This window comes from Acyrthosiphon pisum, chromosome A2, assembly GCF_005508785.2.
Source record: "Acyrthosiphon pisum isolate AL4f chromosome A2, pea_aphid_22Mar2018_4r6ur, whole genome shotgun sequence".
NCBI classification, from domain to species: Eukaryota; Metazoa; Arthropoda; class Insecta; order Hemiptera; family Aphididae; genus Acyrthosiphon; species Acyrthosiphon pisum.
Genome location: NC_042495.1, coordinates 9,416,514 through 9,429,915, shown reverse-complemented (window position 1 = coordinate 9,429,915; position 13,402 = coordinate 9,416,514). Strand labels below are relative to the sequence as shown.

The following is a 13,402-nucleotide window of genomic DNA, read 5'->3' as shown; positions in this document are numbered from 1 at the left end:
TGTTTTCACACACGCACACACACACGCGCGCATTAAGACAAATCCAAAGAAATCTATCAAAGCAACACATAGCGGCGGTCGGCCGGACGTGTCTTATTCTCCGTCTTTATTTTTCATCCTTTCCGCGAGAAACACTCACCGCCGCTATACATACGCGTTGCGTTCACGACATTTCCATTATACGACGACGACACAATAACATATTTTATATACCATATATATATTATACAGTATAAAACGGCACCGGCGAACGAGATGAGTATTTACTCTAGATAAATCGTCAGGGTGTTATATTACACGATTGGGTGTTTGTATATTCTTCCGTCGTTGTGTACACCATTAACCAGCTAGTATAATGGGCATAGAGCCGGTCGTCGAAAAACAACAATTTAAATTCTATGCTACTTGTGCAGACGCGATGTCGTAGGATCTCCGAAAAGAGATCGCCTCCGACTGCGGTAGAGCTACAGCAGCAATGCAGTGCACTGTGCAGTACCCCGTCTCTGCCTTTCGATAACCCTTATATAATGTCTTCTACCAGTGCCGGATTCCATTAGTTGTGCTTTGAATGATATACATATATAGTCATGATTAGAGCGCGGATTTTTAGGTTCTTAAAAGCTTAAAATATGATGCTAATATGCTCTAAAAAAACCCTAAAATATTCTCTAAATATGCTTTAAACTTTTAAATATGCAAATAATATTATTTTTTTGTTTTTTTCAAAATAATTCAATAAAAACAATATATAACTTGCATGCCCTTTGGTGACAGCTAAGTTATTTGAATATAAAAAATGTGATGTACTTCATAAAATATTGTAGCTAGAAAAAATCACAAATCGAGAAATTAACAATACATGTTTTAGAAACAATAATGGAATATATTCTAAAATATGTAAAATATGCCAAATATTCTCTAATGTCCAAAATAAATTTTTTGCTGCGAACTCTTTGATTAATAAATCGTCCACATTTCTCATACTCGTAGAGCTGTATATAAAGCCAATAAAAATATGTAAAAACCTAAATATCCGCGCTCTAGTCATGGTATAAAACTTATGAATAACTTATATAATACTTTAAAACTTTTATACTTATAAGTATTAGTACGCCGTACGCGGAGATACACTTATTGTACATAATCTTATATAATTCCTTCATACTAATCTAATGACTACAAAATGTTTATTTATTAAAATATATTATGCGTTTAACACTGTTTGAACTAAAATGTTATGCACACTGCGACGAGGTCTATATGGCTATATAGTAAACAATACGCTATACACGTAGGTACCTACACGGAAACGAACGAGAAAACCAGAACGGAAATGTTCACGTTTGATTTTCGTAACAGCTTACTTATTAGTTATTAGCCTCTATTGGCTCTTCAGATCGCTTCCGGATCTCGCGCGTTCCAATGATTTAACCAGGGCAGTACGTCAAGTCGGGAACCATTATTTGTCATTTTTCATCACAAATATTTTAGCTCACAGCACCTGTGTGCAGTGCGTTGCCATTTTTATTTAAGTTAATATCACAAGTTATACGTGGTTTTGTATTAATTAAAATTATATAAATACCTATTGACAAGCACAAATTTAAAAAAAAGACAGTCTTTACGATAGATAATAACATATTATCTTAACCCATATAATATGTATAGTTAAAAGTTCCAAAACTCTAAATTTGAACAAATGCATAATTTATAAGCGTAACCGTTTTTGTGTATGTTATGTATGGGGATGAGGATGTTCTATAGTGGGCAATCGCCCTAGGTGATGATACTTAATTGTAAGTGCATTATTGCGATTACAATTTGTAAAACTTTTTTTAATCTCGTTATTATGCACCTGCAACGAATGGAAATCCCCGGTGTTAAAAATTAAAAGTAGACAGTTATCTTTTAAATTTAGACTATTAGAGTGTACACTTTTTTGGTAAATATAGTATTTAAATATGTATCACACAACTGTATTGCTTGCTTAAAATTTATAGTGTAATAGCAATGATCTAATTCAAATTAAAAATTAAAAATTTTTAAATATTTACATATTATACAATTTATTACTAGACACACCCAACAAGATGACCATTATTGATTTAATATTATTACAATTGATGAAGCCAAACGTTTTTTAATGTTTTTTAATTATTGTAAACGATAAATAAATTGTTTGTGTATTTTTTCAATTATTTTCATTTCAAAATATATTCATTTGTTTTGGTGATTTTCATTTTATTAGGCTTGACGACGACAATTGTTAAAACTTAACAGTCTTCTGAAAACTCGTTTGATGTCAAAAACTATAAATTAAAATCCAAACAAATTAAAAAGAATATATATTATTATTATTACACATTTTAATAACGCATAAAGACAATAAACATAAACGTGTACAGTTTGTGCGTTGAAAATGATTAACAGATTGTTGATTCGTATAAAACTATTTTTATGTCCGGGTACTTTATAGGCGTTAAGACTAAACAGTGTTTGATTTATTACGAAAGAGGCATTCCATGACGGGTGTATTGGTAGTAAACTAACATTTATATAGTTGGAAATGTTTCCTAAGCCCATACTAATGCTAAAGGCACCGGGAAAGTAATATTGTAGAATATAATGGTTCTTTTTTTTTATTATTAAAAAAACTAATAAAATTGATGGTTATCAAGCGTTAAAAAAATATAAAGATCAAGATTATTTTTAACGGCTATCAAATTAAAGTTAAAACCCCTTAAAGCCAGAAGTTGTAAATAACAAAACAAACGGCAACAGCTAAATCGTATTTTATATTATATTATCCGTTTAAGTATTTTTTTTTTTTTTATTAGAATTATTATTTACATATCCCACAAAATCCACATCGCGCAACTTGACGCAGAAAAAAATAATAATTTCCGTTCGCAAAATAATAAGCACTTGGGTATAATATAATAATAATTGATGATGGTATATTACAACTACTAGGTATCAGCCAAGACGTTGAAAAGTGGATAGTGGATATTTAAAAAGTAGTCTATAACATTGACAGTTCATTTTAATTTCTTCAGTATTATAGGCATATTTGTTTGCGGTCAAACGTGATTATCGTTTATATATTATACTTCAGACGTTTTTATTTCTTTATAAGCGAAACATAACAGTTTTGTATTTAAAAACAAATATGCATAATAAAATTATATACATATAGGTATATTAGTATATTTTTTCAATTTAATTTGTCACATAATTCAAGGGTGTACACGAAATGAGAATTAACGAATCGAAGAAATATATTTTATTATTATTACGTATTTTTTAATGTGTTTAATTGTACACGTATCATTTTTTTTTCTTTTAAATGAATAATAATAATAATAATATGCACTCTGTGCCCCGCGTACGACTAAACAAGAAAAGCATTGAATATATTATTATATCATTGCGAACCAACACGTATATATTATTATATTATACGAGTTGTTGTAGAGAGGTTATTTTATTTTCAAGTGTGCAAATCGCACCAACATTTATCACGTAATGAATACATTACAAAAACACATAAATATATAGATCAGACTAAATTAACTGTACTAAATTCACATGGAATGTGTTTTGCTGTCACCTACAACAACGCGCAGAGGAAATATATTATAAACCTCTCGTAGTGGATTCACGCGCGTCGAGGAAATTTGTTGTTGTATGACACGTTATATGCATTTGTAGACGGAATAATATTATCAATTATATATTATTATTATTATAACAATTATAATATTTTATATGTATTATTCTCCTTCGTCTCGATGTAAAAATAAAACGTTTCACGGTTTTCTTTACAATTTTACAGTAGTGTGAGGAGTGGCGAATAACGCCGAAGAGTTCGGTAAATTTGTTTATTCACAAAATTATATTATAATATTAGATTGTTAGCATATCTAGATATATTAAAATGTTTATTAATTTTTTTAAAGAATCGGAGTAGATTTGTTTTGTTTGTTTTTTTTATTTAACAGATAATTAAAAAAAACCCATCAGCCACCGTCGTACCATGGATGATATTGCGTAGCATATCGGGTCATTCGTTTTTGGTTTCAAGGCATGTTTGATTGCACTCGGACCCCCCCTTTTTAAACGGAAAAGTCAGTTCTTCCAAAAGTAGTAAATCTGTTAAAATTTGACAACAATTTTTCAGATGTTCTTTTACTGGCTTAATACAATATTGATATCGCAAGAAATGATATCTTCTTAGTATAATATAGACGTGTTCAATTCATATATTAAAATTGTATTGTCATGGTTGAGCGTAGATCTTTGAGATTTTCACTGCACCATAAACTAAGGTTATATATAGGTACCTGGCTTCAAGCAGAACGTTATTGTATTTTATTATGTTATCATATTATATTATGCTAAAAAGAACCGAATTTCCATATCGCAGGTTTTGAGTTTTCTTTGATAAAATTTCACATTTTCTGGGAGCAGTCAGCCGGGGGTGCGCGGTAGAAGATAATATTATATAATTAAATCATCCCCCACTTGAATAGGCGTGTAGATTAAATTGTAGGTAGTAGGTACATACACATAATAATATTATGTTGTACGGTATACGAACACGCTCGTTGTATACAAAATCATATTGTGTACACATTGCAGCAAAAACGGTTATACTCTCCTCGCGTTTATCATAATGTTGCGGAAAAATAAAAAAATACAAATTCACATAAAATATTATATTATTATTAAATTCCGCGCGTTAAGACCGTCGTCAACCACCGCGGGGATATTATTATTATATTATGTTTGTTTAACACTCTCGGCATTCGGCGCCGCCGTAGCGTGCTGCACATTTGTGTGTTGATTGCGCAGCACAAAATTACAATAACTTACACGTTGATTTTACCACATATATAGACATAGAAATAACGTGATATTTATATATAACTCTATGTGTGTGTATGTGTGTGTGTGTGTGTGTGTGTGCATCATACATCGCCGTCGTTTGCGTACGAGGGGAAAATTAATTTAAAAGCGAGTATCTCATTTTTCTCGTACGCGATGAAATATATGGCTGTTGTACACGCAGATTAGTGGTATATACGTATATCGCGTGTCACAAGTCGTTTTGCCGGGACCGAAAATAACGCGTTTTCCTGTCGATTCGTGGGCATGTGTGACTTAGGCTATATATTATTTTATTATTATTATTATAATAATATAACACGTATACGGCTGCTATTTCGGGCGTCGACCAGCCGTGTGATTTTTCGAACCTCGCATTATGCAATTACGTAAATTGTATATTATTATCATCGCGTCGCGTCGGTATCGGTACCAACAATGAATATTGTAAACGCGATTATATTTTAATAACTAATTTTTTGTTTTTTTTTTCGTTTTTTTTCCCAAAAACTATCGTCGATAGTAATGATTGTGCACCTATAATATAGTATATAGTCGATCGAATTCGGCATATTATGCGGTCGAATAGCTGACAATCAAAACGCCTACTTACAATATAATACTGTAGGTCTACACCAGTCGAATAAAATATAGAAAATTCAAAAAAATATGTGTGGAACATAAATAATCCATTTCGAATATCACGATAAATAAAACCAAAGTCGAACACGCAAAACAGTTTTTTATATTTGAAAAGTTTCGACTTTATCCAACGCACATATTATATTAATATACATGGGCTTGTTAAAACGTCAATAATCTGTAGTACAACTCGTATAAAATATTATAGGTTATAGTATTACAGAAAACAGGACGGACAAGCGACAGCCGACAGACACGGGACAACGAGCGTTTTATAATATACTATAATATTACATCAAAATAATTACAATAAAAATATGTGAATAATGCTCGTCTGGTAACTATAGAAATTATTATACGTCGGTAGTGCATTCACGGCAATACGTCATATCATTTTTGTTATTGCAGTTTATTGCAGTGTGTTGTATAATAATATTATAATCTATAATATTATGTAGAGTGTACCAGAAGGACATGACATATGTAATTTCTGTGTAAATTTGTCAAATCGTTTAGATAAACCTTATACAATAGTATATATTATATATTAAAGTAGAGGTGCAGAGTCAAATTAAAATGTATGGTTTCGAACCAACTTTTTAATTGTGTGTAGAACTAAACAAGTCAGTGTGATGTTGAGCGTTAAGCTCGAATCGAATACCGAACTGAACCCGAACCAAGCTTTTAAATGTCAAATCTAACGTTTTTGTTTTATGCAGTCTGACCGAAATAACCAATTTAATACTATTCAAGCTTTAATTCAATTTAAGTCTTATTGGTTCTAACTTTTTAATTTACATTTGAAAGTTATAATACTCATCTCAATTTTCTATAATGTAAACATTTTTATAATTAAGTTAAATTTCGAATTTAAATTTCTAGAAGTTTTACTGTATGTACCTAATGACATTTTTATTTTTAAATTTGATATGACATTACACAAAAATTGTGGTATCTATATGGTTAACTTCAAATTACACAGTAAGTACAAAGCATGTTTTTCACATGCACATCGATTATACAAACATACAAAATAATGCATCTACTATAATTAATAGTATAATAATGCTATGTGATCACTGATCCTACCAAGATTTTGTTTCAAGCACGCATTATATGTTAAATGTTTTTATAATTTAATGTATTCCCACTAGAAATTAATGAGAAAAGGGAGGTGGACACCACATCAACATCCCTGATGAACAACTCTGGTTCAGAAACTATTTTCGTAACACGGTACACAACGTCGCTTTTAACTTTTAGCATTCCGCATCTCACCTGCAACCTGCACACACACACACACACACACACACACACACATACACACACCAGTAGAATACATTTCGGGGAGCAAATTACTCAATACCTCACTTTAAAGCGTTAAAAATCCAATAGCAATACAAAATTATGATACTTAAATATATACTTATTGATATCAAAAGTATGTAACTCGATTATAATCAGTGAAAAAATTAAAATCTACATTATCGGAAGGAAATATACGTATTATAATAAAAAAAACTCCAGAGGGGAGATTTGCCTCCCCCTCAATTAGGTACGCCGCTGACACACACATACACACGACTTGTAACCTATATAACCTAATTTCCTAATATAATAATATGCAATTGCAGGCTATAATTCCGTGTGTATCGTATCAGGTCCGGCTTTATTTTACTCTTCTACCTACCAACAATAATATTATGTTCACAATAATATTATCGTTGTTCGCACAACAATCACCGTCGTATTTACCTACTGTGTAGGTACACACGTCCGAAGAGCGCGTGCGGCCCCTAAATTCGCGCCGGACGAATTGCGCGAGGCCGACGGACATCAAACGCAAGGCGTCGCGTGGGCACTCGTCCAATTATTATTCTAATATTATATCGTACACATATTTAGTATGTATATTATAATATTACTATCATCATCATTATTGTACGCGTCCTGACAGACTTCAAGACTTGTCCTGCAGCGGCTGCCGAGAGATAACTATATTACAAGACACAATATTGGCGTGGGGCGCCCGATATGATAGGTATGCGCGTGATGTCATTAGGCGGCGGTAGTCCACAATATTATAATAAAATACGTACCTACGGTAAACGGACCAAGTTATGAAAAATAAATATATTATATCATCGTATTACACACAAGGTGTCTACTAGTCTACACAAGTATCTATTTACACTCATGTTTCAAAAAGTTTTGACTTTTTGAATGAGAACTTACATTTTTATAGTACTTATTGAACGTTTGCATGAGTGAACACAGGGGTAAGCCGAAAACAGCCGGTCTACTATTTATTCCTACTAAGCTTGAAATTTTTTTTTTTTTTTCCATTAGAAAATTCCTGAAAATTTGTTTTTTTTTGTACTTTTCTTAAATTAATTAATTTGTAAGTTTAATTATATTTAAATACTTCATAAAATTACTGTTTCATTTTTATTTACGTTGTAACTAGCATAACGTCAGAGTCAAACAAAACACTCATAATAAAAAAAAAAATATGATTTGGGTAAAATTGAGGAAGTGACTCAAACAATAAATTAACTCCGTTAAAAATTGAAAAATCAATGATTGTAGCAAAACGATTATACACTCATAATTTATACTGAAGTAAAAATACAACATTTTTATTAAAAGATAAAAAAGCACATTTATTACTGAGTTAAATATTATATATTGATATAGGTATATATTATATATATATAATGATTTGTATTTTGAATTTACTTTATTATGTTCATTAGAATAATACCAACATTATATTAAAATGGGTAAATGGTAATAAAAGTACATATTTTAAAATATAATTATGAAGGTTAAATATACTACAACTATATAATATCAAAAGATTTATTTGATAAGAAATTAATATGATACGTTTTAAAATTTTCAAAATTATCATGAAAATTTACATTACTAACTATGCCACACATCTAAACTTTGAAATAAAAATGTTAGTACTTATAAATTATTACAGTTAACTATAAAAGTTCGAAGTATTTTGTTCTGCTTTGACTATGCAATTAAAAAAGTATATGATCATTAAAAAAAGTGGTGAATTTTAAAAAAATGATAAGGATAAAAAATTGTAAATAATATTCTTTTTTCTCATAGTGTCGTTTTGCAACGACAACTGCGAATCGTGAGAATAAAATTTTCAAAAAAGTTAAAACTGGTCAATATAGTAATATAATGAATCACTCAAATTAAACACTTTGTATATATTATTATTATTTGACGAGTATAATACGACATGGAGACTTGACCTTGAGCCACATCCACGGGCTGTAATTAAAACGTCTTAAAACAAATTGTCGAAAGAACGGGGAAAGAAAATAATATTAATTATTACGTACCTACCTATATACGACACATACCTACCTATGTGGAATATTAAAAAAAAACACAAATCTCGCCGCGGGCTACAATTTCTAACTACCTATGTAATAAAATATATTCTTCGGATAATATAATATATGTATAAATGTATAATACGATTGCTACTGGCACGCCGCCGCCGCCGTGACCATTTACCATTCGTCCCACATTAATAAAATAAAGCTTCCCTTGTGGAATATTAAAACAGAATGCGCGTATCCCGCCACCGAAGACTGGCTATCTACCCCCGAGGAGACGGATCAACGCCAGTTTGTCAGAACCCTCCTCAACCTCCACCACTCCTCCACAGATGACGTGCTCACGTATATCATGACGTATTTAAAGAATCCCGTCGCTGCTCCGATAGCGAATATTAATTATTATACAATATTACGCGCTCTTTCGAAATTTCTTTGGGAATATTATTATTTGTTAAATAAAGCATCATCATTGTATTATTATTATTATTATTATTATTATTATTATTATTATTATTACTACTACTAATATAATTTGTTCCGCGCTGATAATTCGACGGAATTTAATAATAATACGTATCTATGATCAGAATTTGACTGAAAGTTTTACATAATATTTTTTAGTATATAAACACAATTGAAATTGTGGAAGTTTATATAATACGCCGTTTTTTGAACATCATGCATACGCGTTATGGATAAATGCAGTATTCCGCTCAAATGGTCCAGAGGAATTCAAATAGGAAAATATTTTCAACGAATATTATTATATTGCTACGGCTGCGAGTTACAACTTTGGCAGAAAGAAAGTAATAATAAATTAATAATAAATATATATCGAACCCATCGCGCCGCGCTCTCTTTTGATCATACTGCTTTAGCTATAACATTTCCATCGGCTGTGTGTTGTATATATACCTATTATATTATAATAATATAATATGTATTTATAGATTGCTGTGGCAGAACGAAGGGGGAATACTCCGTATTCGGAGCTTGTCAAAAGGCAAATAAACCAAACAAAATTAATATTATGTATTATTTTCAATTACATTATATTTTTATTAATAGGATACCTAGAAATTGATGTACATTTGATTTGGTAATTTGTATCGCAGTGGTTGGTGCTATTTTTCTGATTTTGGAAGCTGATTTTTTCAGTGTAATATTATATAAAAAAATAATAATATGTTTGAATTTCATACACTACCAACCTCCACCCCATACCCTAACAACCCGTCGAAAAATCCTGGTCTATCGCTTGGTAGGATAATAATAATATTATAATTTATTATATTATCGAACACGTTTCATTTAAAATAATATTATGTATTTTTATTGATTCTTCCTCTGCAAGCCAAGTAGGTCTTTAATATTACAAGAATCTGGAATTGTCGTACACATTATTTTACTAATAATTATAAGTCCATGTGGACACAAATTTACGCGTCACAAACGGCCGAGTTCCTACAACCGGATTAAAATTAATTAGTGGATTTCGAATCGTTCGCTGATAACTACTGATAAACGGCCTACGATTTCGCCTCATCTGAGCTGTTCCGTATAGAAACACCATTTTCTCTCCATATAAAATAAACACACTCATGAATATCTATTATATATATATGTATAATATATATTGATAATAATGTACAGCTAAGCTCGTCGGACAATATAAATTACGGCCACATATAATAATATATTTACAGCCGGCTTCGCTTTCCGCTCGCGAATAGACGCGGACAATGATCGATGTGGAAAACACAACCCATTTCATCTTAACGGTTATATGCAGCATAATGTATGGCGAGTGATTTAATTGGAAAGTCGGCGCTCGTATTGGCATTCGGTGGCATTCGTAAGTGTAGCGATTACAATAATTATACATTTTAACAACGCGATAAACATTATATACCACCAGAATGTCATTTGTGAGTTGTGACTTGTGACACATTATACGATTACCACCCACCAGCCACCTGTACGATGCGCGTCAGACATATTTTCCATGATTACGGTGATATCGTCTTCATATTTTTTTTAACACAAAACGAGTTGGTAGTTTAGTATTTTGGATATTCTGGGTGAAGAGATGAACGTATTGATTTTACAATGATGTGTGTTTTTCATTTTTTTTTCTGTCCGTCATATAACCTATCACCTTTTGGGACAATAAAAATGCTCCGATTTTGAACTTTGGGGGGTCCTTGTAGAAGATATTGAATATGAATTGGGTCTTTGGGAGGTAAAAAGTAAAAATTTCCCTTTTTATACTTACGAATTATTTTAATGGTTTTTAACATTGGTATCTCCATTAAACTTCAAACTTTTTACGTAAATATAAACTGAACCATTGCATAATATGTATATTTTTATCTGCTATTTATAATTTATTGAATATTGAACATTTGCTGTTTGAATGTTTATTACATCGATCGTTGTCCCTGTAGCTATATCGTCGTGCACCCAATTTTAACACAACAACACCACACATTACATACAATATATACTTTATTATCATTCAAGTGAGTACTCGACATGTTGTCCGTTGCCAGAAAACACATCGAAATATTGCACATAAATCAGGGACAGCCAGATTAATTCATTTCAACTCTGAGACTAGCAATTTATTATACTGCAGCGGATTGTACCCAAGTAACTGCATATACAGCCACAACAAACATATAGTACAATATAATAATAATTTTAAATAATATAATAGGTACCAAATTATATAATGTATATCGACCAATAGTTGGCAATAATTATTATATATTATCCACATAGATACGGCTAATAATGATAATAATAACACGTCAAGAAAATTAATAATAAACTTAATATATTATAAAGAGGTGAAATTTGAAAATTTAGCATATTATTATAAAAAACACATATCCGCTGAGCCACAGTCGGTTTATACTTAAAGTAAAATGTATTTACATTTGAAATAAGTAGTAAATTGCAATTATATCCTAGAGTGCTTTAACTGTTAATTGTGATTAAAGAGGAGATAATTAGCAATAGTTTATAATTCGTCATGACTCGAAGATTATTCGAAACCGTACTAAATTGCTGTCCTCCGCCCTTGACGGCAGATTGCGATACAACACAAATAAAACCTTGGACGAACTTAACGCTTATATTATCTGTAAGACGGCACGTCACATTTGCAGTCACGTGTCACACAGATTACGATTGCGAGCTTAGTAAATGTTTGAAGTCTGGAACCGACACATTATGTCGATACCACGGTATCGGTAACCGACAGTATTCGCTAATACCGTGCAATGTACAAATACGCGATGACTGTAGAGACGTCAGTGTTCGTAGTCGGCAGTAGGTACTCCGTGAAGCACACGCTTTTAAAAATCGTCCAACAATGATTTACTATAGTATACGTCTACCTATCTATATCTGTCTACCAACCTGTTGGTCTTGGTTGAGGTAAATGATTTTTGTGCTACTCAAAAAATATTGCACGATCAATATACTATTATATTATTATCTTCAAAATGTATAAACAAAGTGTACATAATTGGTAATAAATACCTGTCAGACATAACCTCAATTTATTTTTGTATAGATGTGATAAGAATTTTGATTTTAAAATAAATTTCTCGACTTACATTCAATAAAACTTTTTTTGCTAAGCATTTGAAGCAAACTTATATATATTAAAATATAATATGTACACAATATTATGTTGGTACATATTTTATTTTGGTCATAATACTATAAAAGTAATACTATTATATAATATTATGTTTGTAATAATTGTATACAATTGTCGGTTATTTAGATATAAATCGAATCATAAATAACAAAAATTGGAGAGCAACAGAAGAATATATTTTAAATAGGTAGGTACCAATAGAATTTAAACCAAACGGAACTCATTCGATAACCGGGAAAACTACCTATAAAAATATCGACTTCGGTTCTCAATCAAATCAAATAATATATAATATGGACATATGGTTCCTCTAGGTTTTTGTTTCAAATTTTTCAAAATGTCACTGCGGACAATAGGATATTTTCGGATCCAGATTCCAGAGTGAGTGCACGAGTTGCAGTTGCGGTACGCTGCGAAACAAAATATTGCGTATACCGCGGTATAATTGTACACAATAATATTATATGATGACGTACTCGTGTCCTATATAATATATTATGTATCGTAATATATTTTATAACGTCCCCGATAGTTGTAATATATCGTCTAGGACACGAGTCGGGCGGCATTCTGGCGCCAGTGCTGCGACCCCTTTTCTTTCGTGTGACTGAATTAGCGCGCGCGCTCGTCTCTCTATGTATAATATGACGTGTACAAAAATATAATAGACCTTCGACTTCCGGCCAGGAAGAAGGTTGGCCGCGGGGGAGACGACCGCATAAATTATAAATATCGACGGAGCAGCAGTATAATTATTATTATGATCAGCAACAGATTGTGTGTACGGGACTCACATTGACAGACCACTCGTCGCGATAATCTATCTGCT

The 13,402-nt window shown here is 31.4% G+C and overlaps 1 protein-coding gene across 2 annotated transcripts in view; it reads right to left on the bottom strand.

Moving 5' to 3' along the window:
• Positions 1 to 13,402, bottom strand: part of LOC100168654 (lysine-specific histone demethylase 1A) — a 491,143-nt gene that overhangs the window by 30,019 nt on the left and 447,722 nt on the right. The window lies entirely within an intron of this gene.